The sequence below is a fragment of the Carettochelys insculpta genome, chromosome 4 (assembly GCF_033958435.1).
Source record: "Carettochelys insculpta isolate YL-2023 chromosome 4, ASM3395843v1, whole genome shotgun sequence".
Classification (NCBI taxonomy): Eukaryota; Metazoa; Chordata; order Testudines; family Carettochelyidae; genus Carettochelys; species Carettochelys insculpta.
Window position 1 is genome coordinate 62,731,115 of NC_134140.1, and position 19,549 is coordinate 62,750,663.

The window sequence follows — 19,549 nt, forward strand, 5'->3', positions numbered from 1 at the left end:
TAGGTCATATGGTGTATTGCTTAAATGTAGATGGATTTGCTTTTCCTGTAAGGTTTCTTGTTGACACCTGTCTAGCATAGTTCAATAATGTATTCTAGTGGTAGCACTTTGATACAAGTTCTAGCCACATTCCTTTTTTGCTGTACAAACTTTTCTCTAACTTGACAACTTAGAACTGCTTGGTAAACGCGGTTAAACTGATAACTTACTGCATATTTCCTGGTGACATTCCTATTCTGCACTCTCCTGAGCACTACTTTAAATTTTAAATCACTTTTTATTAGCAGAATTTTGACCTTTACCATTTGGTAATAAAATGTTTCACAAATCTTTCATATGATTCTTGTCCTCATAAGATGTAGTTATTGATCCCATACTTTTCATAAAATTCCATACATTAACCTTGGGATCATACCCATTCAAGTTCTCTGCAGAGCAAGATAAAAAAAATCAGCATGGAGACGTTAAATCTAAAAGTCTTGCCTCTTCTGGCTTCAATATAAACAGAAAAAGAATTATCTCTTGGTTATCAGACACACTTGTAAAGTTATCTCTTTTCTTTTTAATAAAGTGCACAGATTGGTCTTGAAAAAATAATGGTACTATGATACATTTGGAGCTAGAAAACAAAACAGTTTATCAATATTAGACAAATAGCTTGTGTATTGCATTGAACTCTTACTTCCAAGCCCACTACTTTGCTTTATGCAATGTCCCATTGTCTTATCTATAATTCTCCTCTTTCCAAACAGCCTTCAGTCCTACTGCTTGCTTACTTTTCTTGTGATTTAACACAAAGATAATTTATAGCTATTCTTTTTAATCATACCAACGAAGGATATTAAAATAGTGAATGCAAAGATCATTTTTGGTAGATAAAGGAAATGTTTTGAAGTTCAATCCACACATTTTGAGGGATTTTTACTGTTATGTAAACACATTTTTGTTTTGTAACAGGAGGTGTAGAAATCTGCATCTTCTGCATTTTACTGCCCCATAAGAACAGTATTAGGAGTGTAATCCTGCAAGGTGCAGAGTATCTTCAAGACTCAGTAATAGTAACTGCAGGCAGAACATCTCTTAAGAGGAACTCAGAATCTTGAAACATTAGTGACTTACTTGGCTGCAGTATTTTTTCTTAGAACAGTAGCACCTTCAGATTTCCAACCACAACTGGGATCTCACTGTGTTAGGTGGTGTACAAAAACATTTACAAAGAATGTTCCTGCTTAAGGAGCTGAGCAATTTCCCCAATATTATTTAGTGACTAAACCCCATTCATTTTATTTCATTTGTTCAACTTGCAAAGGTCTGCACAGTGGAACCAACAGTGCATATGATGCCTGAGGATGGAATTTATTTTTTTAAGGTTTCCTTTTTGTTCAACTGGCAAAGGTCTGCACAGTGGAATCAACAGTGCATATGATGCTTTAGGATGCCTGAGAATAGAATTTATTTTTTTCAGGTTTCCTTTTTAAAAACATAGGAAAACGCATATAAATAAATTATGTTCAAAGAGCATTATTAAATTTACAAGGTCATGCCCTCAGAAGCTAGCAAATACCAGGAATATAACTGCTTATGAAACCTTAATTTAGCCTTTTTATTTGCATGGATTTGGATACACTTTTTAAATGCATGATCACATAGTATTCCCCACACCCAGAATCATCCCAGCCTCACTCAGTGGACAGCATGTACTTGCATTGGAGAACAACCAGAGATGTGTGATAAAAGAAGCTGTTGTCTTTCGGACCCTGACAAGAACTGGAAAGTGGGTAGGGAATGACGCATGGGATTCCAAGAGAAAGGATTTCACAGTTTAAAATGCTAAATGATGTCTTGGATAACTGGATTCACAAACCTGTGCCACACTCCAATCAAGGGAAAACTGTGTTGACACCAGATCTCCTGACTTTGTAGCTATTGTAGTAAAGACATGCCTTTGGATAGGTGAGTAGTGTGTAAAATACCTCAAGTCAGAAGCTGGTAAAAAGAGTTGCCTTATTGACTAGACATCTAAGGTCTCTTCTATGGGGTTTATTTATTTATTTATTTTTTGGAGAGAATGTATTCCAATTTTATTTGCTCCTGCTCATAATGGTCCAAATGGGTTTAAGGATTTACCCATAAAAAGCAAAATTCTGGGAAGAAAAGACTAAATAACTAAAATATGTTTTATTAGATGTTTGTTTTCAGGCACTATGAATGAGCAAATGCTCTATGGTGCTGCCTAACTTGTTATATCTTTCTTAAATATATAAGGTATATGTTATTACATAAATCAAATATGTAATTTTAAAGATGTTATTTGCTTTTTTACTTTCAGAAGTTATTTTCAAGATGCAACTGAATTCTAAAATAACAAAATCACTTTGAAAAGTAATTTAATAAATGTATATGTTAAAGGTTTAGTAAAGAAGAAGACAACTGAAAAATCAAACATGTCCATCCTAAAAAAAAAAAATTCCTTTCTGTATATTGAAAACTTCTTTGACAGGTTTTGCTTAGAGGCCTCTTATTAAAACTAAATATCTCCTTTAATTAAAAAAAAGCCATTGTCACAGTTTAACTACTTTGTAATCACAAGGGATTCTGGGGAATATGGATATACAGTAAACCCTCGATTTAATGAACCCTGATATAATGGACTTTGGAAATAATGGATACTGTCTGCCATGTCCCCCACCCCGAATAAATGTTGGAGACTCACCAGAGCTGCTGCTGGGTCTGGAGGAGTTGCCAGAGCATCTGAGGCCATCAAGGCTGGAGGGGCCACGCAGCAGCTGGGACCACCAGGGGCAGAGCAGCTGGAGGGGTGCAATGGGGTGCAGGAGATCTCCTACCCCAGCCCTGTGTGCGTGGAGCATGTCGTTGCCCAGCCACAGCTGCCTACAAGGGTGCTGAGCAGCACCCATACTCTACCTTCACACAGGCAGCTCAGAGCCACAGACTGGAGGAGCCACAGCACTGAGAGCCGCAGGAGGTGGAAGAAGCCAGGCCAGCATTCAGCTCCTCTCCTGGTAATTGGGAGAGGGAGACGGAGGTGTGAAGGGAAGAATGGGGCAGGAGTGAGTGATGGGTTGGGAAGGTCAGTGCATCTTCATACAGAATAACCATTCAGATATAACAGATTTTTGTCACTAATGGACACCCCTCATTAGTCCATTAAACCAAGGGTTTACTGTATCAATTATGAAAAAGAAATAAAATGAGTCCACAGAAAACAAACCCTTTTCCCAGTTAGTCTTTGAATATACACAGTTCAAAGATCCAGTGTTCTTTTCCCCCTTCCATGGAACTTTGATTTTTTTGGCTGATACAATGAAACTGTTTCTGCATTAGCCTTTCTGACTTTCTCATACCAGTACCAGAACATACACATGCATCAGTGACACACTCACACAGCCACCATATCAGGCAGTGAGAAACACAAAGTAGCCTCATGTGAAATCAACACAAATGGGAAGGAGATAGAAAATTTACAAAATTAAATTGTGTGTGTGTGTGTTTTGTGACAGAGGTGTGTAAAGAAAGGGAGAGTAGAGGAATAAGGTAGAGCACAGACACACACATGGCAGGAAGGGTTTTTTCAATTAATTTAAAGACACAGAGAGCACATCTTCATTTATTAGATATGAGGTGAACATCTGTCTTCATCTAGCCTGGTCAAAGTATAATTCAGAAAAGACTTCAAAAAAGTGTAAGTGAAGTCTTTGAGCTGTCCTTCAAGAAGGTTTCTCCCTAAAGAGGGAGAACATGTGACTAATCAAACATTTCCAGTATCAAAATAAGTAACTGGTATCCCAAATAAAGATATCACCTATTTCTCTCACCTGTTTAAACCCATTTCCCTGTCTAGAGATGACCTGAAAGAGTTATCGCAGACCCCTTCACCATCTCAGTTAAAACCAAGGCTGATCATGAGATCTTTGTCCCCCATTATGCTGCCTAGTTCCCATAACACTGTGACGCTCTATGACCTCTCAACAGTGTTAACTGCAGCATGAGGGATGGGGGAAGGAGAGGAATGTCAAAGGCTATTTTCAGTTGAACAAAGAGATAAAGTGGAAAGCTCTGCTGCTTAGGGCTCAGGAAGAAAAAAGTGGTAATGAAGAAGCAGGATAGAGAATAAAACAAGCCCATGCTTCTAAAAACCACCAGGCCACAGATGGAAAAAGAGGACCCAAAAATAACAGTGTCTGAACAGGGAATTAAATTTGTGGAAATGGAATAGAGAGAGGGGAAGAAAAATCAGGCCATAGCCAGCGCCACAAGCTGGTTAAGAGTATCTGGGCTACCTAAGTTGCTTGATTACAAGGACCTAATCAGTAATTGGAGACTAGCTTCTAATTCTAGCTCACTTTATACCTCCATGACATACAGCACTTCCAAACAATGCCTCCCTCCTGAGCAGTCTTACAGCTAAACCAACTCACAGGTTAAGAAACTCCTCACATATAAGATAGTCCTAATAACTCAATCTCTCATACCACACTCATAATATTTTTGTATTAATTTTACCTCCTACAGTTCCCTATTGGTTGCAATTTTTTGCAAGTGTTTGGTTCAATTCAATCGATAATGAAACTTGTGTGGAGTGAACAGAGATCCCTGTGAAATCTATATTAATAAATACACTCATCCCTTGCTACACAAGCAGAATCGTTTCCCAAATTTCTGCTTGCAGGTGAAAACTCCTAAGAGCGACACTAAATTACCATTAAAATACATGTAAAAGTCTCTGATTCATTCTAAGTGCTTGGAGCTTGATAAACCAGTTGAGTTTAGGTACTTTTCTGACATATTTGAATAGTCTGGCACCAGAAATATGATGTAGTATATGTATGTAGTGAAACCAGATTCCATATTAAAACCATAAATTATATTTTTTTATTTTACTTACTAAAAGTGAAAAAAGAAATTTGACAGTCACCAAAAGAAGTCAGCATTGATTGGGCGGTGGTTGTAGTGGTAGCTGTCAATTGGTAGTTTGTGAGAGGTTGTCAGCATCTTCCTCCAAAGGTACACCGACTTCCATATCTTTAGTAGGTGTAATAGAACTTTTTGATGTGGAAGATTTAGGATCAACAGTTTTTGAACAAAAAAAAAATTCAAAGTGATTTGTTTGGCCGCTTGTTTTTTCACTTTGTAAAGTTCATGATAAGAGGCTAGGGAAGTATTTAGTTCATGCTTGAAAGCAAAACTTCTTTCCAAATTTGGATCATTTGCATCTATTATTGCCATTGCTGCTTCACAATATTCAAACACTTTAGAGAGATTTTTTTTTGGTGTCTAATATTCATAGAATAATACAATCATAGAACACTAAAACTGGAAGGGACCTCAAGAGGTCATTGAATCCAGTAAATGCCTTCATGGCAGGACCAAACACCATCTAGACCATCCCTGAGACATGTATATCTAACCTGCTCTTAAATATCTCCAGCGATGGAGATTCCACAACCTCCCTAGGTAACTTATGCCAGTGTTTAACCACCCTGAAAGCTGGGAGCTTTTCTGTCTAATCTAACACTCCCTTGCTGCAGTTTAAGCCCATTACTCCTTGTCCTATCCTCGCAGGCCAAGGAAAACAATTTTTCTTCCTCTTCCTTGTAACCCTCTTTTACGTACTTGAAAACCACCATCATGTCCCCTCTCAGACTTCTCTTTTCTAAACTAAACAAACCCAGTTCTTTCAGTCTTCCCTCATAGCTCATGTTCTCCAGACCTTTAATCATTCTTGTTGCTCTGCTCTGGACCTTCTCCAACTTCTCCACATTTTTGTTGAAATGTGGTGCCCAGAACCGGACACAATACTCCAACTGAGGTCTAATGAGCGCTAAGTAGAGCAGAAGAATGACTTCTTGTGTCTTGCTCACAACACTCCTGTTAATGCATCCCAGAATCATATTTGCTCTTTTTGCAACAACATCACACTATTGACTCATATTTAGCTTGTTGTCTGCTATGACCCCTAAATCCCTTTCTGCTGCACTACTTCCTAGACAGTCCCTTCCCATTTTGTATGTATGAAGCTGATCGTTCCCTCTTAAGTGGAGTACTTTGCATTTGTTCTTACTAAACTTCATTCTGTTTACCTCAGACCATTTCTCCAATTTGTCCAGAACATTTTGAATTCTCATGACTGCAAGGTCTTCATCATCAGATTCAGCATTATCATCCTCTTTACTTTTTTCCTGTCTTTGTTGAGCTGAAGGAGTTCTTCGATGGACAATTTCCCTTTGAGAGAGTTTAAAATTTCTTGAATGTAATCTTTGTCAGCTTCCTCAAATCCAGCTTTAAGTGCCAGCTTCAAATTTTTTTTCTTAAACATCTTACATGACCTTGTCAAAGGCAATGAAATCATGCACAAATTTCAGCAGCAAAGTTTTCCACACACTATTCATATTTTGAGTCACTTTATCCTAGGCTAAAGCAATACTATCTCTTGCAATTTTAATGTTGTACTTCTTCCACAATTCTTGTTCTGTTGGTTTGTTTTCACTGTCCAATTCTGAAATGAGGTCTCTCAGGACCAATTATAAATAATGTACTCTGAAAGTGGCTATTACACCTTGATCCATCAGCTGAAGGATAGAGGTGGCATTAGGAGGCAAGAAAACTACTTTAATATTATCGGCATAGTCTTCAACATTAATAGGATGGCCAGGAGCATTACCAATTATTAAGAGACATCTACTGTCCAGGTTGTTTTTGGCACTATAAGATGCAATAAAAGGAGAGAGGTAGCTGGTTATGTAATCTGTAGATACTTTTGTTGTCACCTGTGCCTACTTGTTGGATTGCCATAGCACCAGTAATGATACTTTATTCTACCCTTTCAGTGCTCATGGATTCTTTGAGTGATACACAAGTAGAAGCTTCAGCTTGACATCACCTTCAAGATTATCACCAAGGAGTAGGGTGAGACAGTCTTTAGATACCTTAAAACAGTATGCTTTCTTTTCTTCTCTAGAAATATATGTTCAAGAAGGCATTCTCTTCCAAAAGAGCTCCATCTCATCAATATTGAAAATCTGTTTAGGTGAATAGCCTCCTTCTTCAGCTACCTTCATGAGATCTTGGGGCAACTTCATTGCAGCTGTCACATCAGCACTCACCCTTTCACGTGATGTACAAATGCTGTGCAAGTTAGTACAACTCCTGAATCTCTCAAACTAACCATGGCTTGCCTTAAATTTAAGATCCTCCACATCTGCTACTCCTCCTTCCTGAGCCTTCAGCTTTAAATCTTCAAATGACATAGCTTTGTCTTGGATGATAACAAAGCTCAAATTCATATTATGTTGTTTGTGGCCGTCAATCCAATGGGACAAAAGTCTTTCTAGTTTTTGCCTTATGACATCTTTTGTTTGTGAGATATACTCCAGTTTCATACCACCAAGAGAGCTTTCGGCAATTTCTTTAAGCTTATCTTTTGAGAATGATTTGTACTCAACAATCAAAGAAAAGTTCACAGCTACACAGATATCCCTGGTAAGTTCACCTTTTTCAATATGCTCTATAGTTTTCAGTTTCTGAGCTACACTTAATGGCCTTCTCACTTTCTTTGGTTTACCACTATGGGAATCACTTGCAATGCCTTTTGGACCCATGTTTCACAAAATAAAGATGGTGATTCAAGATAAACTGTAACACTGAGAGAGTACTTAAGAGATGTACAAAGATCATGAACACAAGACCCACGCTGATGCACCAAAGAGCATCATGGGAGAGCATGACATCACGAGTTACTCACACAGGGCTTCTTCCCCATACCACATTTTTTCCCAGGGCTGACATTTTTAAAACATGGCTGGGCAGCATGTAGCTCTTTGAGCAACCACTGGCAGCTCCCACAGCTCTGCCTCCAGCTCCCTGCCTGCCGATGCAAGGAGCAGGACTAAAGGTGCTGATCTTTAAACTCATTAAACTGAGCCCTGCTCTTTAAGAGCAGCACTTTGGGGATCTGCCCCGATGCCCTGTACATTGCAGGAGCTGGAGGGCTGCGGAGAGATGCTCAGTGAGGCAGAAGGGAATACTGCAGCTGGTGAAAAAGCAGCAGCATGTGGCACTCCTTTTGAAAGGTAAGTGAAACTTGAATTTGAGATGTGGGCAGTCGGGGAGGATTAAAGCCTGGGAGCAGTTTGGGGCCTTGAGGGGGGAAGGGTTAAAACCTGCTGGCAGGTTGGGTCTGCAGGGCAGGGGGCTCTATTACAGTAAAACCTTGAATTATGAAGGAGTTGCTCCTGCAAACCTCACATAACTTGAATTTTTGTGCAAGGATAGAGGAGCCGGGAACCAGGATGCAGCCTGGTTCCTGGCTCCCTGGGCTTGCAGGAGCCAGGAAACTGACTAGCCCACTAGGGCTGGTCAGTTTCCCCGCTCCCAGAGTAGCGGAGAGCTAGGAACCAGGCAGTTCCAGTCTCCCTGTGGTTTGTGGGACCAGAAACTGACCAACTCATGGCTGGTCAGCTTCCCATTTCCCACATGTGGGGTGCTAGGAACCAGACTAATAGACTTTTCCCTCCTTTCTCCTAGCCACAGGGTTGTCAGACAGCTGTGTGGCTGAGGGAAGGCTCCAGAGGTGGGGCCGCAGGTCTCCCTGCCACTGCCAGGGCCCCCCAGCTGGCTCTGCTCCAGCCACAAGGCTGTGGATCTTCCAGCCCCTCACTCAGGACCCTGTGACTAGCTCTGCTCTGGTTTCTCTGCCTCCTCCATGGCACCCCCTCACACACACTCCCCTGGCCTAAAATTGAGATATGCGCATGTTGAATGCACGTATCTCAGGGAAGATTACTGTACCTGGCAGCAGGTTGGGTCCACAGGTAGGGGAGGGGTTAAAATCTGGCAGTGGGTTGGGTTGGGGTGAGGGTTAAAACCTGGAGGTGGGGGGACAGGGTTAAAGCTCATATTAGCAGGGGAAGTTCACTTGTCTAGTGACCATAGGTAGGTATATGTGTCCCTCATTTTAGTGAGTACTCTTAAGTAAAGTACACATTTAATGAGAGATGACTGTAATCAAAACTGAACTATGAAATCTAATAGAAAATAATTGTGTACAATTATCATAACTAGTTCCTCAAAATGGGAGTCCTCCATCTCCTAATATAAATTCAAGCACACACAAATCCTGTATCATTATGACCTCTGGCACCAGTTCAAGCAGTCTAACTAAAGGCAAGTACTGCTATCATGATTTCCATTTCCCTTCCCATCCCCAGCTACAGCAATGGCAGATGCCACTCCTAATCTTATAAATTTGCCCATTACTGGCTGCACTAGTTGATTTCTCTCCTCTATGGGTTGCTGGTTGGTAATGTTTTACACTCTGCAATGCAGTATGCCAGAATCATAAATGGTATTAAGTCAATGACAACATTATTCTATTTGATGCATGTGTCTTGCATTGAATTGAGTGTCTCAGGGGCACATTCAATGACCACTCTGCTGTGTATTCAAAGGGACGCCTCATTTCACTACTATTAATCAACTAACATTGTGTTAAGGAATAGGGAGAGTCTCTCAGAATCAGCGGGAAGACAGATACACTATTAATATCTATGATGTGAAGGGGAACATTGTGCTATTTTCCACAGATCTGTTTTAAATAAACCTCGTCTGTGTAACAATTAGAATCCATCCAGACAGTCTGACAAGGCAAGTACGAACCTCATGGCAAGCTTCCCAAAAGATGCAAATTGACAGTACTGAATCTAAAATATTTTTCTTTGTCTTTGGAAACAAAGTGTAGAACCAAGTGGAAAAGGCACAGGACTGGGAGTCAAATGCCCAAAATTTTATTCCTAGACAATCTATAGACTACTTGTGTGATATCTGAGCTAGCTACTTACCGTGTTATACTTAAGTCCTGTTAATTCCTTTTGACAGATGGAAAAGCTGATATTTGTACTGTGCCTTGAGATATCTGCATGAAAGGTGCAAAGTATTAGTACTGTACACAGGATATTTCCAATTTTAGAACCTTAGATATCTACATCAATCGTGGGTGTATTACAATGGATGTGATCCAAATTTTTCATAGGTTTGTATGAGAGACTCACTGCATACCTCCAGCAAATAAGTGTTTGCCTTTTCATCAGTGCACCTGTCTGGTGCAAATAGGTCCAAAAAGACTGCAGCAAAGGATGCCAATGCTAGAATGGATAATACTTAGGAGCATGCATCTTCACTGAATAGTTCAAGACAGACAGTACTTGTACCTATTCCAGTACACTGACCAATAAGAAAGTGAGAGGAGATTGTGAAGAAACAAAAAAACACCACACTTCTTTTCTGAATAACATTTTAAGGAAATGAAGAGTTCCCACTAACAAAGAGACAGAGCCATTTAGCTCATACAATAGATTAGGGTGAATTTCAAAAGAAATACACTAAGACTCTTAGTATTATTCCACAAAGCTAGTATCACTGAGAGTCTTAAAAGAACTAAAACCCAGTTGTCACCTGTCTGCAGTCTGTAAGTTTTTATGTAGATGATAAGATGTTAATTGATTCACTACATTGTTGGATTTTAAGATCAAGTAGCCTATCTAAGAGAATTCTCCACAATAAAGCACCTTAATGTGAAAATTGAACTACTACATAAGATACATGAGTGCTCTATAAAGTAATTATTGAGTATCAGAAGCTTTCAATTTAGTAGAAAATGACTTTGTATAAGAGCTCTCCAGAGCCAGTGACAAAGGTTATATTTAGCTCCTTTACCATATAGTAAAAGAAAATGAGACTTCCTCCAACCTTCTGTATATCAAATGATCAAACAGGAAAGAGGAGTAAGTCATGATAAAACCTTCTTTCACTCGCTCTTCATGATATTTCCAAAAAGTAATTTTCCAGAATGTGAACTGGAAAGAGAATTAACAACTGAACCTGAAATTCACTGAGTGTATTACTTTGCTTAGAAGAATACAAGTGAGTCTTACAGACGAAAGATAGCGAACACTAATGAACACCCCACATTCACAGAAGTAATGTAAAGTTTAAATTTTAAGTTAACTGCAAAATAAATTAGAAATAAAGTTCCTCAGCTAAAACTATAAGAAAAAGAAATTCCCCCTCCCAATTTAAAGACCTCTGAAGATTGTTTACTTGAGATTTGTACCTATTGTCTGAAGGAAAGGTGTAATAGTGACAAAGAATGAGACCATAGAATTCAGTATTTGAATTAAAAAAATAGGCTTCAAGGTATTTCTGACCTTGCAATTATGCAAAGGTAATAAAATTTCAGTAAAGCAGCAAATGAGAATTATGTGACTCTGAACACACCTGAACAAAAATTGCTATGCTCAAAAACTTGAAACTGTATTTTCGTCTATGAAAAAATGTTTATGATTTTGCATATGAGAATATATATGTATACACTAATGACTTATGAAACTCCCCTTTTCACTAACTCTGAATCTGCCTCACTCTCCACACATGGCCCCAAGACCTTATTCCCTGGGCCCTATCATACCAATTTTAACTCTATTCCCTCCAAGTATGAATTACTGTATTATCTTTCATTGTATTATCACATAGCTAAGCTATGTCACATATTAAGCTGAAATGCACTTCCTTGAGGGACTGGCAAGGGAAAAGATGTGGGTGCTGTATACTTTTATCTTCTTTTCTGTAAACAGGGCCACAACTATCATGTCTACACTACAGCAATCCTTCAAAAGACTGTCTTCTGGAAGACCCCCTCCAGAAAAACTTCTTTCAAAAGATCACATCCACACACCATTAACAGACCAAAACATTGATCTATTCTTTCAAAAGGAAGCAGCCACACAGCCCCAGCCACTCTTTTGAAAGAACAGGCCAGTAAACACTGCTGACTAGGTCACATGGCTGGCAAGCTCTTCCGGGAGTACCAGCCATGTGCTCCCTTAAAGGGCCTCTCCCAAGCACCCCACCCCCCACACACACTGAGGTCTGCCTCACTGCACACAGTGTAGCAGAACCTGTACATGGTCCTGAAGCTCACGGTCAAGAGCCATGGACTGACAGCAGCTCCAGAACCACATGCTCACCCTGGCTGTGTTGCTGGCCACCATCATTGTGGCCACCCTCCAGTTCCTCCAGCGGCATAGATGTGGCCCCAGGGCAGGAAGCCCAACCCATGACAGCCCTTATCACACCCCCACTCACCCCAGGCCAGCCAGAACCTCTGGAGCTACTGAACCAGCTCTAACTGGCAGGAATGGCTGGTCCTGGGTGAGGGGGACAACATGTGGTGGCTGCAGAACTTCCACACCTGGAACGAAACATACTTGGAGCTCTTCAGCTGCCTCGCCCCTGCCCTCTGATGCCAGGACACATGCATGAGGCCCACCCTGACTCTGGAGAAGCATGTGGCAATTGCCATTTGGAAGCTTGCCACCCCAGACAGCTACCACTGTGTGGGGCAGTAGTTAAGGGTGGGCAAGTCAACTGTCAGGGCTATCTTCCTCGAGGCAAGGCATGCTCTGCTTGAAAACCTGGCACAGGGATGGGGAGGGGGCTCCCTGGCCAGGGGGACCCTCAGGGGCCAGAGATGGGGGTGTAAGGGGATGGGGAGGCCTTGCCCTCAGGGACCATGACACCCCAGCCTCACAGCTGATACATACATCCACCACCTACGTGCTAGTTCATGACTAAAAAGCTTCCAAATTTCACAATCCTGCTCCCATCGCCATTCTCCAATCACTGTAGGGCTGAAGTTTAGGAGAGCAGTACTCAGAGTAAGATGTCTGTGTGTAACTTCTTTTAATATGGGGGGATGGCCTTGTGGGGGAAGGTGTGCATGGAGGGCTTAGGGTGGAGGAGGGGACTGGGAGGAGGCAGAGGATAACCCTTCATACACTCACGAGTATGCTTGCTCTCTGCCCCTGCAGGTCATGATGGCGATCAACAAAGAGCTGCCCCACAGAGTCATCCATGTCAGGGACCTCAATGCAGCCATTGCTGTGTTTGCTGTCCACAATTCAAACCAGAATTTTTCTGAAGCCAAAAATGCCTTCAATGCACTCTTTTCATTTGTTTTTTATTGTTACAGAACTGTTTTGCTGTCCTGGTGTCAGGGTTTATCTATATGATAGAATAAGTACAGCTATGTGTATTTACCTAATCTCCAAATTGTCACCTTGTGATGATGAGTGGGCTTGTGTGTTCCAATGAACCCACGAGTGATACCGCAAGGAGTCTCAGCAGGGTCACCCATGGTGGCAAAATCAAGGGGGAGGATTCAGACAAAGAACGATATTAGAAGTCCTCAACGGCAGAACAGGCAGAGGATAGCAAAGGGAATACTAAAATGGCTGCAAAGGCAGATGAAGGCTGCAGCTGATAGGAGACTCCCAGTTGTCATGGATTCCATGCCATTGGACCTGAGTTTTCTATCCATCAAGAACAGGATACTGATGACATGCACATCACCATCCAAGCCCTGGGCCACAGCGCAGGCTGCTACATTAACCTCAATGCTACCATTCAATGGTGCTGCAGACCCTGGTGGACCACAGGTGGTGGTTCATAGACATATACGTGGGCTGGTCGGGCAGGGCCCATGACACATGGGTCTTCCTACATTCCCCTCCAGGAGCTTGTGCTCAGAGACATCACCATGTCCCTGTGTATGGTGGGCAACGCAGCCTACCCTCTGCAGCCCTGGCTCATCTGGCTGTCATAGGCCACCCCAAACCCAGCCAGGAGATGTTCAACAGTTGTATTGGCTGGGCACGCTAGCCAGCAGAGCGTGCCTTTGGCCACCTACAGGCACAGTCCCATTGCCTCCTCATGTGCCTTGACATTGGGATGTACAATGTCCTCCAGGTGGTGAAGGCATGCTGTGCATTGCACAACCCTGTGAAGGCAAAGGAGGAGGCCTTCTTTCCAGAGTGGATGGCCAAAGATGGCCCCAGATACAACCAGCCCACCACAGCCACCGACTGCCAAGCCCACCCCAACAGGGTCCAGATCTGCGAGGCCCCCTCATGCAGCTTTGCCTGTGGGCCTCAGTGAACCTCCCCCTGAGCACACCCCGCAGGCTTCTCTAGCCTGCAGCCCCACCCCATCCCCATCTCACCCTGCCCTCACCACAACTCCCATCTATCAACCCCCACCCTGTCCCCTCCCACCAATGATGAGGGACATGGGGGGGTGTTGAAAACATAAAGTATACCAGAACAAACTAAAACTTGTGAAACAAGAAATATAACCTAAGAACTATTTACGAGGGGGGACTATATACATTGGGAGGGCCTGGGACAGTGGGTGAATGCACCAGAACTTGAAGATGGTGCCTGGGATGGGGGTGGGAGGCCTTTGTCCTCCAATGGGGTGAGGGGCTCTGGCAGCCAGGGGAGCCACTAACACCCCAGGTCTGGGCTCCCTGTTGAAGCTGGGATGGGGCTGGGATCATGGGAAGGTAGGGCCATGGGAGGGGAGCAGTGGGCTCAGACTCAGCGGGCGGCGGGTGGGAGGGCATGGGCATTATCCATTGAGTGAAACCCAGAAGGGTGGCCAGGGAGAGTTCAGGAGGGAACAAGGCACAGAGGTAAGTGGGATCACTGGGGGGCAGGGCAACAGGAGGAGAAGGCTGAGCCAGCTGCTCCATTAGGGCTCTGCCAATGGCCCGGAGGTTGCCCATCAGCTGAACCCAGGCCTCCCACCACCAGGCCAGGCCAACCTGATCCAGCCTTAGCTGCCTCTCCACCAGTTCATGCTGGCAATGGAGGGCAGCCATGTAGCCATGTCATCATCCTGGATATCGTGACAGGCCCTCCAGGTGCAGGTATACCCTGGCACTGGTGTGTGTGTGTTGGGGGGGTGCCCTGGCCCTCTTTGTTGCCACTTCCAGACTTTCCAGCTCAACACTGCAGATGAGGCGGCTGACCCACGGTGGCATAGTAGAGTTCACCCAGCCCTCAGACAGTGCAGCTATAAGGATGGAAGAGTAGAGAGAGACAGAACATCTGTCCTTCACCCCAGCCCATGTCCCCCACCCCTAGGGTGAGGGATGGGGATGTCCCATGAGCAGTGGCATGTGTGCCTTGCACAGCAGGCCTTACCTCACAGGGATGCTGCAGTGCCTTGGGAATGGGGCTGACCATTGTGGGACAAAACTCCCACCCCCAGGGAATGGGCTAGCAAGCAAAAAGTATGTGTGTGTGGCCACAGAGGGTCCTTGCATAGGTGGCAGGAGAGCTCTTTCTAACCCATCCCCATATCTGCAGCCTGTCACAACATCCACAGGACCGGGTGCTGAGTGTCACCCCCAGGTATGTCTGCAGACCATGGTGCACTCCTCAATGGCATCTCCAGGGTCAGGCCATCACCTGTGTGACTGGCCAACTTTCAGCCACGACAGGGATGGGCACACTCCCCCTCCCCTGGGGGTGTGTAATGAACCAGACACCTACCAGAGGTTCCCTTATAGATGTCTGGGGATGCCCGGCTTCACAAGCCCAAGGAAAGTAATGACCACAGTTCTGTTGATTGAGTTGTCATCTGATGGCGCCTCCACCTCTGGCTCTGGTGTGGTGGCCTGCCTTAAGAGTCCTGGCTGGCCCTCGTCCAGTGCTGGCTCCTCCTCCAGTGCTGCAGGGGATGCGCACCACCGTGTCGAGGATGGTGTGGAGAATGGAAGCTGTCGTCACCCCCACGGAGGACACACAACCTCCTATAGAAGAGGCAGGTGGCTGGTCCTGCCCTCAAGCCCCTGGTAGGATCCCCAGCCTGGAAGTGCCCCTGGCAAAGCTCTTTCACTTTGGAGTAGACCTGCTTCAAGGTCCAGGCAAGGTGTCCTCAGGCCACAAGTCTGGGAGCATTGCACCTCTTCCCAATCATCTTCCTCAGGACATCCTCCTCATGCCAGGAGGGTGGGCTCTGTCCAAGAGGGTGCTCTCCTTTTTGTGGCCAGGGTGTGCTCCTGGGAAACCTCTGCTGGCTCCCTGGGAGGCCTCTGAGGGTCATGGGAGGGCTGCATGAACAACATAGGGCAATTCTCAGCTGCAGGGATGGGTGTGAGGGCATGGGACTTCTTGGGGTCTGTCCTCGCTGCCTCCAAACTGTCAGCTTTCTGCCACAGGGTGTGTGGAGCTCCCTGCACCTCTAAGGATGAAGGGAGCATAGAGCTCTGATAGCACTGGACAAGGCATCTCTGTGCCCCAGCTGCCAGGTGCCATGGAGGACTTCTCTTTTGAAAGAAGGGTCCCCAGAGCATCTACGCAGACTTTTTTGCCCCTGCAAGGTTCTTTCAAAAAAAAAGAACTCTTCCTGGGCCGGGAGCAGAAGATGGCCACTGGAAAAGAGGCTGCATTCTTTTGATTTCAGTTTGAAAGAGCACATTTTGTATATAGAGGCTCTGCAGTTTCTTTTGAAAAAGGCCCACCCATTGCCTTGGGAGGAGAGCAGTGGGCTCACGCTCAGTGGGGTGGTGAGCAGGCCTGGGGGTAGGCTGGCAAGCACAGTGGTGCTCACTATGACCATTATCCACCAGGTGAAGCCCAGCAGGGTGGCCAGGGGAAGTTGAGAGGGAATACTGCACAGAAGTCAGTGGGAGCACAGGGGGAGCAGCAGGGAGCAAAGGGCTGGACCATCTGCTCCATTATGGCCCTGCCAATAGTCCGGAGGTTGTGCATCAGCTCAGACCAAGCCCTACCTCCCCATGATCCCAGCCCATCAGGGATCCCAGACCTGGGGCGGTAGTGCCTCCTGGGGCCACCATGGTCCCGCACCACTTTGGAGAACTAAGTCCGCCCCCATCCTCTGTCCCAAGCCCACCCCTCCAAAATCCAGTGCCCACAAATGGCTATAGTTCCCCTCTGAAAACAGTTCTTAGATTATATATCTGGTTTCACAAGGTTTAGTTTGTTCAAGTACACTGTTAATTTTTTCAATGCCCCTCCATGTTCCTCATTACTCGGAGGGAATATGTGAGGGGTTGAAGAGCAGGGGAGTTGTGGGAAGATGAAGTGTGGATGGGCTGGGAGGTACAGGGAACACGGTGGGGCTGTGGGCCAGAGGAGCTTGTGGTGGGTGCTCGGGGAGGGTCACTGGGACATATAGGCAAAGCTGTTCCAGAGGGCCTCCCAGATCCACAACCCGTTGCGGTGGGCTTGGCAGTCAGGGGCTCTGGTGGGCTGGTCGTACTTGGGGCCAGCCTCAGCTATTCACCATGGTAGGAAGGTCTCCTCCTTTTCCTCCACGAGGTTGTGCAGGGCACAGCAGGCCCCCACCACCTGGAAGTCATTGTGCACCCCAAAGTCCAGGCACATGAGAAGGCAAAGGGACTGTGCCTTGGGCAGTAGATGCAGCCAAAGTGGAAAGAACTCTCTCTTTGGCCGTGTCTACACGTGCCCCAAACTTCAAAATGGCCATGCAAATGGCCATTTCGAAGTTTACTAATGAAGCGCTGAAATGCATATTCAGCGCTTCATTAGCACGCGGGCGGCCGCGGCACTTCGAAATTGCCGCGCTTCGCTGCCGCGCGTCTCGTCCAGACAGGGCTCCTTTTCGAAAGGATGCCGCCTACTTCGAAGTCTCCTTATTCCCATCAGCTCACGGGAATAAGGGGACTTCGAAGTAGGCAGCATCCTTTCGAAAAGGAGCCCGGTCTGGACGAGACACGCGGCGGCGACGCGCGTCAATTTCGAAGTGCCGCGGCCGCCCGCATGCTAATGAAGCGCTGAATATGCATTTCAGCGCTTCATTAGTAAACTTCGAAATGGCCATTTGCATGGCCATTTCGAAGTTTGGGGCACGTGTAGACGTAGCCTTTAATATCTAATTGTTTTAGATGTGTTATTTTGTATCTGCCATAAGATTTGCTGATGCCACAAGAAAGCATAATATAATTTCTGCAGATGCAAGACTACTTGCCAAAAAAATAAATTCAAAGGATCTTAGTTTTCTGATTCTTCAATCACGTACACTTAAAACATGTCATACGTGTTCATCCTCAGTGCAAAGGAATGATATAATAAATCTCAACTTTCAGAACAAGACACTGAGAATTATATGGGATATCAAAAAGGGCAAGAATGAATTTAAATAAGAAACCAAAAGAAAATTATTACAACCCCAAAACTTATAAAAGCAATGCTGATACTCCTGCAAAGATTTAACTTTACATCTTCTGAGTAGTCTGACTTCAGTGAGGCTATTCATAATACTTGAAGTTAAGCATGTCCTCAAATATATGAAGGAGCATGGTATGTGCATATATTTATTTTATCTAGATTGCTCATACTGACAATTGATATAACTGCACTCACTGTATGTATGAGACATGCATGCTAATTTTATAAACTTCAGAATGAAAATTGTATGAAGCTGATTATGTTTTTACTTTAGGAATATATCTAACTGTTTTTTGTATGAAAGACACATCTGAGGAGTATCAAAATACAGCTACTGGTGTCTAATAGGACTGTCAGGTCAACTGAGGGCTAAAATTCACATTTAAGAAAAAAACAAGCTTTTTACAGAACATATAATTGATAAAATATTTCCAAAGCTTTAAAAGGTTTTCTTTTTTTCTGATTTCTGACAATATATTATGCATACAATGCAAGCAGCTCATTTTTATCATTTCCTTAGAGTGCTTGATATGTGAAAACTGTTTCATTTGGCTACAAGAACTGGACATTAAAATCAGTTAGAAAATTACTATAATAAAAACAAATAACTGAGTTTCCTGTCACTGTTCAAGCCCAGGAAATGCAAAAGGGAATCAATATATATGGTAGAAAGCAAATAGGACATGGAAATATAGTTTGATGGAGGAGTCCCCTTTGTATGCAGTGTAACAAAAGTGCCCCACAACATATCAATTTGTTATGGTGTTGAGACAGGGACTGACAAGGGTGGTGGCTGCCAGTCAATTAATTTTGTTCCCACTCATTCACAAGTGGGGAACAAACAGCAGCAGCACATCTAAGTATGGGAGTAGAGGTAATTCAAGCAACTGAGTTTTGGCATTCAAATGACTGCCGAACATACGCAAAACCTCAGATGATAAAACAGCATTAATTTTTTTGTAGTGGCATTAAATATGTTGGACAATTGGTCATGCAGACAGTGCTCTGGATCTGCAGGCATAGTATTGTATTTTTACATGCATTCGTTCATGTCCAAGGTGCCCTAGGGTTTGCAACTGGATTTTGATGGTGACACAACACTCATGCAAAAAGGGGTACTATTGAGATGTGCCAGATTGGTGTGACTGTGATGAATGGCAGTGGATGTTAATTAACATGACAAACATTGCTGAATAACAGAGCAGATCCTCTATAAGCAGAACTGAACTGAAGTAAACTTGATGAGTCAAAACTGGCAAGGATTGTGGACTGAACTGCATGCGCAATTAATGCGGTGCCTATTGGTTAATAAATAAGGGTCTAAACAAAAGTAAATATCATAAGTAAAGTTACAGCATGGAGCCTACAGTGACAAGTCAGAGTGACTTAATGACAATGATGTCACACAAGAGCCAGAGTGAATGATTAATGAATGCATGGATGTGTGGTGATTTTGGGCACCAACCCTCCTACCACCT